This window comes from Benincasa hispida, chromosome 3 (genome assembly GCF_027475165.1).
Source record: "Benincasa hispida cultivar pf3 chromosome 3, pf3_genome.v1.1, whole genome shotgun sequence".
NCBI classification, from domain to species: domain Eukaryota; kingdom Viridiplantae; phylum Streptophyta; class Magnoliopsida; order Cucurbitales; family Cucurbitaceae; genus Benincasa; species Benincasa hispida.
Genome location: NC_143480.1, coordinates 32,127,298 through 32,140,096, shown reverse-complemented (window position 1 = coordinate 32,140,096; position 12,799 = coordinate 32,127,298).

Below are 12,799 nucleotides of genomic sequence, written 5' to 3'. Positions count from 1 at the left end.
ATATGTGTCTTATAGGCGGTTCTGTATGCCCACAAGGCATCGTCTAGCTTCAAGACCCAATCTTTGCATGAAGGTTTTACCACCTTCTCTAATATCAGCTTGATTTCCTTGTTGAACACTTCAGCTTGACTATTTTTGTGGATGGTATGCGGTGGCTACTTTATGGAGGATATTATACTTGAGCAGCAATTTGTCAATGATGTGATTAACAAAGTGAAAGCCTTCATCACTTATTATGGCACGTGGAGTGCCAAAATGAGTGAAAATATTTTTCTTCAAGAACTTGGAGACTATCGCCGCATCACTTGCGACGCACGATACCGCTTCTACCCATTTGGAAACGTAGTTGATAGCTAATAGAATGTATTTGTCACCATTTGATGGTGGAAATGGTCCCATGAATCTATGCCCCAAACGTCGAATAGTTATAATTCTAAGATGATATTCATGGGCATCACATTCTACCATGAAATGTTTCCCATGTGTTGGCACCGGTCGCATTTCATTGCATAGTCTCTTGCATCCTTGAATAAATTTGGATAAAAAATATCCACTTTGTAACACCTTTGCTGTTGTGCGTCATCCTCCAAAGTGTCCTCCATATGGCGAGTCATGGCATTGCGATAGTATGCGCTGGTGAGAAGCATCTGGTATGCATAGGCGCAAAATCTAGTCTGATCCCCTCTTATAAAGATTTGGCTCATCCCAATAATATGATTGACATTCATGTCTGAGCCGTCTCTTTTGGTGGGCTATGTAGTTCTTAGGAAATTGTTTGCAAACCAGAAAATTGACCACGTCTGCATACCATAGTAATTCTTCAATTTTAAACAGTTGCTCATCTGGGAAAGTTGTGTTCACCTCCGACTGGTTGCAGTCGACTTTTGTATTTTCTAATCTTGATAAGTGGTCCGCAACCTGGTTCTCCGTCCCTTTGCGACTAATGATTTTCATGAATTCTTGAAGGAGGAGAACCCATCGAATAAATCTCGACTTTGCATCTTTCTGTTTCATTAAATACTTGATTGCTGAGTGGTCAGTGTGAACAATCACTTTGGATCCCAGCAAGTAAACTCTTAATTTCCTCAGTGCAAAGATCACCGCAAGCAGTTATTTTTCTGTGGTAGTGTAATTTGTTTGGGCAGGATTCAAGGTTCTACTCGCATATGCAATGGAATGTAACATTGTTTTCTTCTTTTGCACCAGCACCGCCCCCATCGCATAACAGCTTGCATCGCACATTAGTTCAAAAGGTTGTGTCCAGTTCGGTGCGATCAACACAGGTGCGGTTATTAATGCGTTCTTCAGTATTTTGAATGCATCGAGGCATTGTTCATCAAAGTCAAATATTATTTCTAGCTCCAACAATGCACTCAATGGTCGCGTAATCTTTGGAAAGTCCTTCACAAATCGTCGAAAAAAGCCTGCATGTCCTAAGAAGCTCCTAACAACCTTCACATTTGCTGGGGGTGGAAGCTTCTCAATCGCCTCAATATTCGCCTTATCCACCTCCAGCCCATCCTTGGAGACTTTGTGCCCGAGCACAATACCTTCCTTCACCATGAAGTGGCACTTCTCCCAGTTTAGCACAAGGTTCGTCTCTTTACATCTTCTCAATATCTTCCCTAGATTATTGAGACAGACTTCGTTTGTTTGCCCATACACCGAGAAGCCGTCCATGAAAATTTCTACTAAATCTTCAAGATACTCAGAAAAGATGGCCATCATACACCTCTGGAATGTGCTTGGCACATTGCATAAGTCGAACGGCATGCGTCGAAATGAAAATGTTCCATAGAGGCAGGTGAATTTGGTTTTCTCTTGATCTTCAGGAGTAATCATGATTTGGTTGTAGCCTACATATCCATCCAAAAAGCAAAAGTAATCATTTCCTGCTAGACGGTCTAGCATCTGATCAATTAAAGGCAAGGGGAAATGATCCTTCTTCGTCGTTGCATTCAGTTTTTGGTAGTTCATGCAGATCCGCCAACCAGTGATGGTTCTCATCGTTATTAATTCATTTTTTGCATTTGGGACTACCATCATCCATCCTTTCTTTGGCATACATTACACGAGGTTGACCCACGTGTTGTCATCAATTGGATAGATAATCCCTACGTCCAACCATTTGATTATCCTCTTCTTCACGACCTCCCTCATCGCAGGGTTGAGTCTACGTTAATGTTCGATCGATCCTTTTTTATTGTCCTCGAGACGTATCCTGTGCATGCAATATGCAGGGCTGATTCCTCTAATGTCCGCTAGCGTCCACCCTATTATTTTATATACTTTTTCAGGATGCTCAGCAACGCATTTTCTTGATCTTCTTGAAGTGTAGAGGAAATTATTACTGGTAGCATTTCATTTTGCCCCAGAAAAGCATACTTCGGGTGGTTTGGCAAGGTTTTCAACTCTATTGTCGGTGGTAGTTCCAAGGATGGTTTTTGTGTTTTTCTTTCTTCATTCATCGTCAGCTTTTCTTCTTTGGTTGATGTTTCCACGATTACATTGCAGGTTACTATGGATGTGGTCGCATCCTCTTTTTCATCTTCATCTTCAGACTTTTCTTCTCCATACAAACTGGGTTCATTGTCGGAATCTGTGAGGTCTTCTTCTTCTGGGTACTTCATGGCTCTGATAATATCAAAGCTGATCTTCTATCCGTTCGCGCTCAGTGTGATCTCTCCTTTGTACACATCAATCTGAGCGCGACCAATGGATAAAAATGGTCATCCCAGGATGATGGGTACATCCATGTCCGCTTCATAATCAAGGATGATGAAGTCTGCCGGTAAGATAAATTTGTCAATCGAGACTAGGACATCTTTCACCTTCCCTTCTGGATGAACAAGGAACCTATCAACTAGCTGAAGAGTCACCGTCGTGGGCCCTAGATGCCCCACATTCATTCGCTTAAAGATTGAAAGAGGCATTAAGTTGATGTTGGCCCCGAGATCGTAAAACGCTTGACCAATATATAACCCTCCGATCAAGCAGGGTATTGTGAAACTTTTGGGGTCACGCATTTTCGATGGAATTATGGTTTTTGAACTTTGGGTCAATGCCACCATTGCGAACTTACCTGTGCTTCTTTTCTTCGTCAACATGTCCTTCAGAAACTTCGCATACTTTGGCATTTGTTCAATCGCTTCAGTGAAAGGGATGTTGATATACAACTGTTTCAGCATGTCTATGAAGCGTTGATACTGCACTTCATCATTTTTCTTCCTTTTAAGTCTCTGGGGGAATAGTGGCAGCTGTATTTTCACGATTCCGTGCTCTATCGACTTAAAGTTGGACACAATCTCCGGTTCCATCGTCTCCTGTTCTTCTGGTTCTTCTTGAGTCAACGGGGTCTGTGGTTCCATCGCAACTGGAATAGTCCAACTTTGGCTCCTTCTTCTCCTCCGCCACTGTCTTACCGCTTCGCAATGTCACAACTTGACATTGCTCCTTTCCCATACTCCCTGGGTTACGTGGGAGCTCTGTAGAACTCAGCAATGCCCCTTGCGGTCTACTTTTGAGCTCGCCCACAATTTTTCATATCTGAATTTCAAGATTGCGAATAGACGTCGCTTTATTTTGGAGTACTATTTCATTCTTCTCAATATATTGCTTCAGTAAGCTCTCCAAGGATGAAGATTGTGTTGCCTACGAACTACTAGCTTGGTTTTGTGGTTGACCGTTTGTTAACGAGAAAACACCTGACGACCCTTCTTTTTTAGCCATCGGTTGAAAATTTTGTTGTTGATTTTTCCACGCGAAGTTAGGGTGGTTTCTCCACCCAGGGTTGTAAGTATTGGAAAAAGGATTATTCTTCACGATGTAAACAGACTATGGGTTCCTCGGACAGTCTTCCATTGGATGGCCTTCTCCGCAAGTGGCACAACTTGCGCTCGTTTGATCGATTGCGTTGACCTGCCCCCTATGCATTCCTGCACTACTGATTGCGATTCCTTGTATGAAATTCATCATCGCATTCAATTGGTTTTGTAGGGATGCGATGGTCTCAATGCTTGTGTCACTGTTTTAATTCTCAATCATTGATCGCTTTCTCTCCAGTCTTCATGATTCTTTGAAATGCGATCAATTATATTCTTAGCCTCGTCGTAAGTCTTGTCGAGCAGACCTCCAGCTGCTCCGCATTGGCAGCCGTCTGCGATGTAGGGTTCAAACCGTGGTATAAAATTTCCATCTAGAGACAACCTGGTAAGCCTTGTGCGGATAATCTCACACCAGTCTTTTAAACCTCGCCCAGGCGTCACTGAGCTATTCGTCGATATCTTGTTCAAAATTAGTAATCAGCTTCCTCCTTCTGGCATTTTCTGTCGAGGAGAAGTACATCTTCATGAATTTTTCCACTACCTGTTCCTACGATGTGATCTCCCCTAGTTCGAGAGAATAAACCCATTTCCGTGCTTGGTCACACAACGAAAATGGGAACAACATTAGTCGAACCTCCTCAGTGGATATGTTTGGGAACACAAACGTATTACAGATTTTAATAAAACTTTAGAGGTGGGCGTGCAGATTTTCACCATGCCTATCGCCAAACTGTCTGGCGGTTTGAATCATTTACAGCATCACCGGCTTCATCTTAAACCTCGATCCATCCAAGGCTGGCCTCATGATTCCTGGTGAGAAATCATAAAGTTTGGGTGATGCATAGTCCCGGATGGGCATATTGCGGTCGTTCGCCAAAAGAATAGGGTTCGCCATGATATTATTTGCATTTGGTGCTCTGTCTTCCGGTTGTTCTGCCATGTTGGGATCTCTCTCTTATTATTGTTGGCGGCTATTTCTTCTTCTTTTTGTGAAAGTTCTCTCAATCTCTTGGTCGTAATCGGGCTCAGGAACTTGTCCTTCGCTCATACGACGCCCGCTTCTTCCCTTATCAAAGGAGAAGCAGTGCATAGAGATGGAAAGCTGCAAAGAAAATCAAAAAGTATCGTTAGCACAATATGTACTGTCGTAGTCCCCGGCAACGACACCAAAAACTTGATGATAAAAATTTGGAAGCATATATGATGCATGTCTTAGGCTATGCGTTTTTTCTTATGTGTCGGTGGTCATGCATTGGAATGGAAAGTATGCGTAAATCTCGTATGTAATGACCATGTGTTCCTATCACAAGTTTTCTTGCTCTCTCGCTAAGTACAACGAGATCGCAAGTTTCTCGAGTGATCCGAGGTCGAACTCAGGGACTTGTAGCTAAATGTCATGAAGTAATGTGTTTGCGACGAAGAATAAAAGAATGTTGAGGGTTATGGGCTATGCACTATTAATGGCAGGATATTGGAAGTCAATTTTACTCGACAACCAACTTCCCTTGGATGCATTATGCGATGCATGTTCCTAAGATATACATTGATAGTCATGCATCGATGGTCATGCATTGGTATGAATATGCGTTAATAAATATATACGATGACCATGCGTCCTGCCACAAGTTTTCTTGCGTTTCTCGGGTAATCCGAGGTCAAACACAGTGACTTGTAGCTATATGTTTGCGGTGATGTGCATGCGGCAGTTGAATAAAAGAATGGAGGGAATGTTGCTAAGTTAATCCTACTCCTACTCCTATCTAACAGACAACGCAATGAGAATATGCATGAAAGGTAGAGATACGACAACCCTTGACATGAAATAAATGTATGGGAAATAGATAAAATGCGGAGATTTTTTCATTGCAACCCTTAAGAGTGACTGCGTGGGCAACCCTAGTCAACGCAAGCCAATGCAATCATGCTACACTCATGGACGGCAAATCATTTTCCAATGGAAATGCAGTGCTCCTAAGTCTAGAACGCATGTGTTGAATGCAAAAGTGTCCATAGAGCTTATTCCTAAGTCTTTACTCTTTTCCTATGCGATGATGCAAAATGCACACAATGCTGCGGTGACCGACTCAATCGTATCCTATCTCTAGGATGCATGTGATGGGTTAATAGCAAACTGTGCTTATTCCTAAGCTTCTATCTATTATATTATGTGTTCTAATCTAACTCTCCCGAGCTTAGATTCTGGCCTAACCTTCCCAAGCCTAGATTCTGTCCTTAGACTACCCTCCCGAGTATCCCTAATGGACGAATGAAGCATACATACTACAAGGCAATCACATGAACTTGGTCGACGCAAGGTTGTTACTATCCCTAGTGAACAACGCATACATTACTTAATGCATCCAACCACTTACCCTCCCGAGAGTTGATTATTGCTGACTTTACTCATAGACAAGAAATGCGTTAGCCTATAAACAGGCGTTGCAGCAACTTCACACTAAGAAAATAAGGTTACTCACACACTCACGCAACGCACACCTCTCGGTGGTTTGCCACATACTTCATATCCCTAATCCACATGAATAAGTATGCAATTCCACTCAATGTTGCAATGGAAGAAAAGATGCTAAGCAAAGAAGATGGAGATGGAGTCGAAGGAATAGAGAAATGCATTGAAAACACATTATATTAATTCCTTAATTCCAAAATGTCATATAATAAAATATGAGAAAAGAAAGGGAAAGAAAATGACCGGCTGGAAGCAAAGATTTTCTCCCAGCAGATGTGCGTCAAGGCTGCCGATGGTGCCATGGATGGGCAAAAGAGCTGACTCTCTCGAGATCTAGCTCCGGTCGAAGGCTCGGTCGTCACTCGAAATGGAGGAAGGAGATGAAGAACTCTCAGCCATCTTCTCACGCAATTTGTCTAGATCACAGGGAAAATCCCCGTATGGAGGGATAATCTCTGGATGATTTGAAGTTATGCACATCGGTTTCTATTTATAGAGCTTGGATCGCCAACAACATTAATTAGACTGCTTTGAGTCTGAAATTCGGCGCGTTCGTCCTTTTTGAACCTTTGCTACTAACGGCGCAGTAGGTGAAATGTCAACATCATCTTTGGACTTTCTGGAGGTAGATGCGTTCATGCATTCATTCCACCTACCTTGTGTTGATTCCATTAGTTTGCATTGTCGCGCAGCCGTAATCATTCAATGACCGCATTCGATTAATACCGAAACTTTACACGATGATTACAATTGCTTGACGAGCGCAACTCCCATGCGATGGATGCATACGACTGATTCCACAGCATCCATGCATTGATCGATGCATTTGCCTTTACGATGGAGTGTTTCTCTGCACGCGATCATCTATGCGGTGGTCCGGTTTCTGCATTTGCGTTCATTTCCTGCATTAGCTACAAAGATAGAACATTGAATGCATAATTAATGCAAAATAATGGGTTAGCTGAGATTCAACATACTGATCGATGCAAGCTCATATTCTTGTGAATTCCTATCATGATCGACGCATATTCTGCCTAACAACCTTCATAATTCTAAGTAAAAGGCCTAAGATGACATGCATTTCTGCATGCCATCAACTACTCCTACTTCTAACTAACAGATTAAACAATGAAAGTGTGACTGTGAGAAATAGAGGCATGGCAACTATTAACGCATAGTAAAATGCATGGGAAAATAGATAAAATGGCGAGGATTTCTTCACCGCGACACTAAGCTTAACCGCAAAGGTAACCCCAGCCAACGCAAGTTATGCGATCATGCTATATACACTTGACGAAGACCATGCGATGTATATGCGATAGTGTCGAGAGGCCTTATTTCTAAGTCTCTATTCCCGCTCACATGCTCTCACACATAAACAAGATGGCCGCATACCACCTTATCCTACTTCTAGATGCATGCGATGTGACCACATACTTTCATATCCTATCTATAGGATGCATGCGCTGTGTAATAGCAAATGGAGCTTATTCCTAAGTCTCCATTCTTGCTTATGTGATCCAATCTGCTCTCTCAAGTCTAGATTTGGTTTTTAGACTACTCTCCCAAGTATGCCTAAATGATGAATGATGCGCTCATAAGACAAGGTAATCACATAAAACATGGTTGACATAAGATTATTCCTATCCCTAGGAACACTGCTTATTTTGCCTAATGTGTTCAACTACTTACCCTTCCGGGCCATTGGTCGCTGCTGATTCTACTCATAGACAAGAATTGCGTTCACTTATAGACGAGCGTTGCTACAGCTTCACACTAAGCAAATAGGATTTTCTCATAACACTCACGCAACGCACACCTCTCAGTGGTTTGCTACATGTTTCATATGTCTATGCCGCATGATTAAGTATGCGATAATCTAGCAGTCTTACTTAGTGATGTAATGAAACTAAAGGATGCTAAGTGAATGGAGATGGAGATGGAATCGAAGGAAAATATAGAAATGCATTGATCACAAAATGCATTAATCTCTTAAGCCACAATGTAATACAATACAAAGATAGAAGAGATATGGAGGGTCAGACGGAAGCAATGTCATGCTTCCATCAGATGTATGTCAAGGCTGCCGATGGTGCCGTGGATGGGCAGTGGAGCAGTCTCTCTCGAGATCTAGCTCCAGCGAAGGCTACGGTCGTCACTCGGAATGGTTGAAAGGATGAAGAACTCTCAAGAACATCTCCTCACGCTTTCATCTGGATCACAAAGATCCACCCGAAGGTAGAAACCTGGATGCCCTTCAAGTAGGAGACCTTGGATAATTTGAGGTTATGCTCTAAGGCTTCTATTTATAGAGCTTGATCGCCGACAGCATTAATGGACCTGCTATGAATCTGACACTCGCGGTGTGATGGTCTTTCTCTGAATCTTGCCACTCGCGGCATGGTAGGTGAAATCCTCGTGTATGCGTTCATGCTTGCATTCCACCAACCTTGCGATTGCCTTTCTATTATGGTTATTACTCTGTAGCCGCAATCTCCCTGCGATGACCGCATTTGCTTGATAGCCGCAACACCCATATGACGGACATTCGCGATCACCACAAGCAATCGTCTTGACGATAGCCTGGCTTCCGCGCATGTGATCAATTCCTGCGTTAGCTACAAAAATAGACAATTGGACGCAAAATAACGTTTAATAGTGGGTTAGCCGAGATTCTTAATGTCGACTGACACAAGCTTGTTTTCTCATGAATTCTTAGTATAATCACTGCATTTTATACTTAACAGCCCTCATAATTCTAAATAAAAGGCTTATAATAACATACATTTTTGTCCGTCATCACCTCACGCTTAAGGAACTTTGTCGTTTAAATTGTCTTCAAGTCCATCAACTGAAAAGTTGGGTGTATCTACTCCTCATTTGCTCTCCAGTCTCCCAGGTGGCTTCCTCAACTCCATGATTCTTTCATAACACTTTTACTAAAAGTATTGTCTTGTTCCTAAGCACCTCTTCTTTCTTGTCAAGGATCTCTACTAGTTTCTCTTCATAAGTCAAATTCTCCTTTAATTGTACTAGTTGCTTTGGTACCATATGAGCAGGATCTGGTACATACTTCCTCAACATCGACACATGGAAGACATCATATATACGAGATAGTTCTTAAGGTAAATCCAGCCTATAAGCTGTTGAGCCAACTCGCTCTACTATCTCATATGGTCCAATATGTTGGAAGATATCATCGTGCAGCGGAAGTGACCAGGATCCATAATATTATTTCTCCAATTTCATTTAATTCTAATTTGAACACTTCAAATTAACTTATCACGCTATTCTAGAGCTTATCCATTTACGAGCTAGTAGGGGGACCTCACAGACCTACAGATCATGGGCTCTAACGATCCGAGATTAATTGGCTAAACTCATTAGACCGAACTAACCCTTATTCGTTAACTAATGGGTGATTCCACTAAAGCCCATAGCTGACCTCCCCTCATTGTAGATATATTATGTCCACTCGATATAACTATCATTAGTAAGTTGACCCTTCATAGGTTGTACATAATAACGACTGGGTCGAATCTCAAATTTCACTAAAGCCCATAGTTGAACTCCCCTCACTATAGATATATTATGTCCACTCGATATAACCATGATTTGTAAGTTAAACCTCACATGCTGTTCGTAATAACGGCTAGGTCGAATCTCTGTTTTACCCCCGAAATTACCTCTTGTTCCTTAAGTTCAACTGATCCCCTGTGAATAATTGATTTGTGATCCGATCAATAAATCGAATCCCTCTCGAGTCAATGAAAGTGTGAGACCTCTTGTTCAAGACCCAGGATCAGCACTTGAAGGGAACAACCTCTCTACTAACCCTAATCGGGTAGGAGTGAATTTTGTCTTGCACCCTATGTCCCCAGCTATTCATCCGATCTTATCCCCAAAATGGGAGGCTTTAAGCAGAGGCAATTGGTCCACCCTCACCGTTTGCAGATCAAAGAATAATCCCGAACAAACAGGAGTTCATAGTTAGCTCAAGATTAAGGTCAAGTAACCTAGGTCATCACTTTGAAATAGTTCGTCTTAAACAATAAACAACGTTATAAAGTAAGAGTGACTTGATTTATGGTTCGATCTTGTACGAAACTTATTTGCACAGGATACCGTCACTCCTCATGTCCCAATATGAAAAAATTAGGATCACTTCATTTGTAGCACTTTACAACTCTTTGTAGCACTTTACAACTCTTTGATATACTATAGATCATTTTTACTATTTACTCGAACCTGATCCACTTGTATCTCTCCACATAAAGTTCAAGTACTCATGTAATAGTCAAGCGACTTTGGTTTATTGGATTTCTAAAAAACAATATATTCACTAACAACTTATTGAATTTTTAGAATAAGTTCTATTGTTTACAAACCACGAGTTTTAGGATATAAAACCCAATAAACTCTTATTTGCACTAAAACTCCAGTGCTAACTTATATATCCGATATATAAGACTGAGTTTCTAAGTCTTATAGAGAAATACAATAAACTAGGGCATCCCATACCCATGGTTTACCATTCAATATCCCATACTTGATATTTCTCCCACTTGCCCTAGGTTATTAAACCTGGTATTTCTAGTCTTACTAGGTGATTCTCAAACACTTTAGCCGAGAGAATCATTGTAAACATATTAGTGTACAATAGGCTTTTTATTAAACTATATGGGGAATGCATTTAATTATCAATAATCACCAAGAAGCACACTTTCCTCCCACTACATTGAGGTACCTTTAACTCTTTGATTAAGATATGTTTGACCTGCCTTAACAATTCTTGTTAACAGTCAGATCTAGAAATCTTTAAACTTTCTATACTTTGATCTAGCCGTTTTAAATATCTGAATATCTTTCAAATGGCCTTTAACAATTTGATTCTTAACAGAAGTTGCAATGAGATAGAACAAACATATTTTCTAAAAATGAACATTTTATTCAAAACAAAAATATGTACAATATGTTCATTATAGGATTTACAAAAGCAAGTAATATCATCAACAACTTCTCCCATTGGTCAAGCGGAGTAAGCGGTCTTCAGGAACTAAGTTGCTTGTTTAACTTTCTCTATTTTCTTCTCTGCAAGATATTTAGGGAAATTTCTCTTCCAGTGCTCTATTTCGTTGCAGTGGAAACATTCCTCTTTCTCTACAACGATTTTCTTGCTTTTCTTGCCAAGGCTTCTTCTTCCCTTTCCCGTTGTCTTTCTTCACTGGAATACTCTTACTCTGTGAAGAGGAGGCAACATTAGGCTTAGAAGGCGTTCCTCTCTTCTTAACAGAAACAACATTTACTTCCGATTCCAAACCCTTAGTTCTTAACATAGTCTGGAAAGTCTGTAGCTCATTCAGTAGAGTAGTCAAGTTATATTCAATTTTATTCATCAAAGCATTTGTACATAATTGCAAAACACCTCTTCGGAAGAGATTCTAGAATAAAACCAACTTGGCTTCTCTCGTCTATCAAACCACCTTTTACTTCAGCCACATTAAAGTGAATCATCATGTCCATGACATGTTCACGAACTGAGGTCCCCTCTTTCATGCGGTTGTTATAAACGTATTTGATAGAATCATGCCTGAGGGTGAAGGACGGTTGTCGAAACATCCCTCTCAGAGATTCCATAATCTCTTTGGCAGTACTCATATTCTCGTGTTTTTTCACCAAAACATCAGACAAGCTGGCGAGAATATAAGCACGGGCTTTATCATTCGCCCTGATCCATCTATCTAATGCTTCTCGAACAGTATTGGAACTAGAGCTAGGAATGGGAGGACATTCCTCTGTTAAGACAAATCGCAAATTGTCTATCGTAAGTATCGTGTTCAAATTTCATTTCCACGTCACATAGTTATCCTCGATCAGTTTGTCCGATGCCAACAATTGTATAATTGAACTCATCATTCTGAAAGTATAAATAAATTCTATAAGTGAGTTGTTTTTAAATCCAATCAAGTTTTAGCAAAGTGATAATGTACCCATAATCATTATTTTTGCAACGACACTTAAGTGATTTAGAACAATTACTACCGATGGGCAGTCAAGAATTCCTTCATAAAAGCAAGATAATTCTTGACCAAATACTATCTCCAGAATAACTCATATTCCGATAGTCATTTAGTTATCATTTTCGGTCAAGATCTTTACTAACACTTAGTAATTTTTTTAAGTGTTGACCCATCATTGTCAGATCTTACAGAACGGTATGAGTAAGTCTCTGAAATAGAAGATAATACCCAAGACGGAACTATAAGACCCTATTCATTTTACTAATGCCTGGGTTGTTTCGAATCCTATGTTACAACCCTCCGTGGGGATCGCCGCAGTTAACGAATAGCTAGTGCCACCTAAAAACAACAGCAAGCGCAATATAGGAATCTCACAGTTCAAACTAATGGAGGAGACCGTAGGACAATGTTGACACATTTCCTTCACTCACTTACTATGAATGCCTTCCCTCATTCACCTTGTTATTGACCCATACAAACACTTTCCG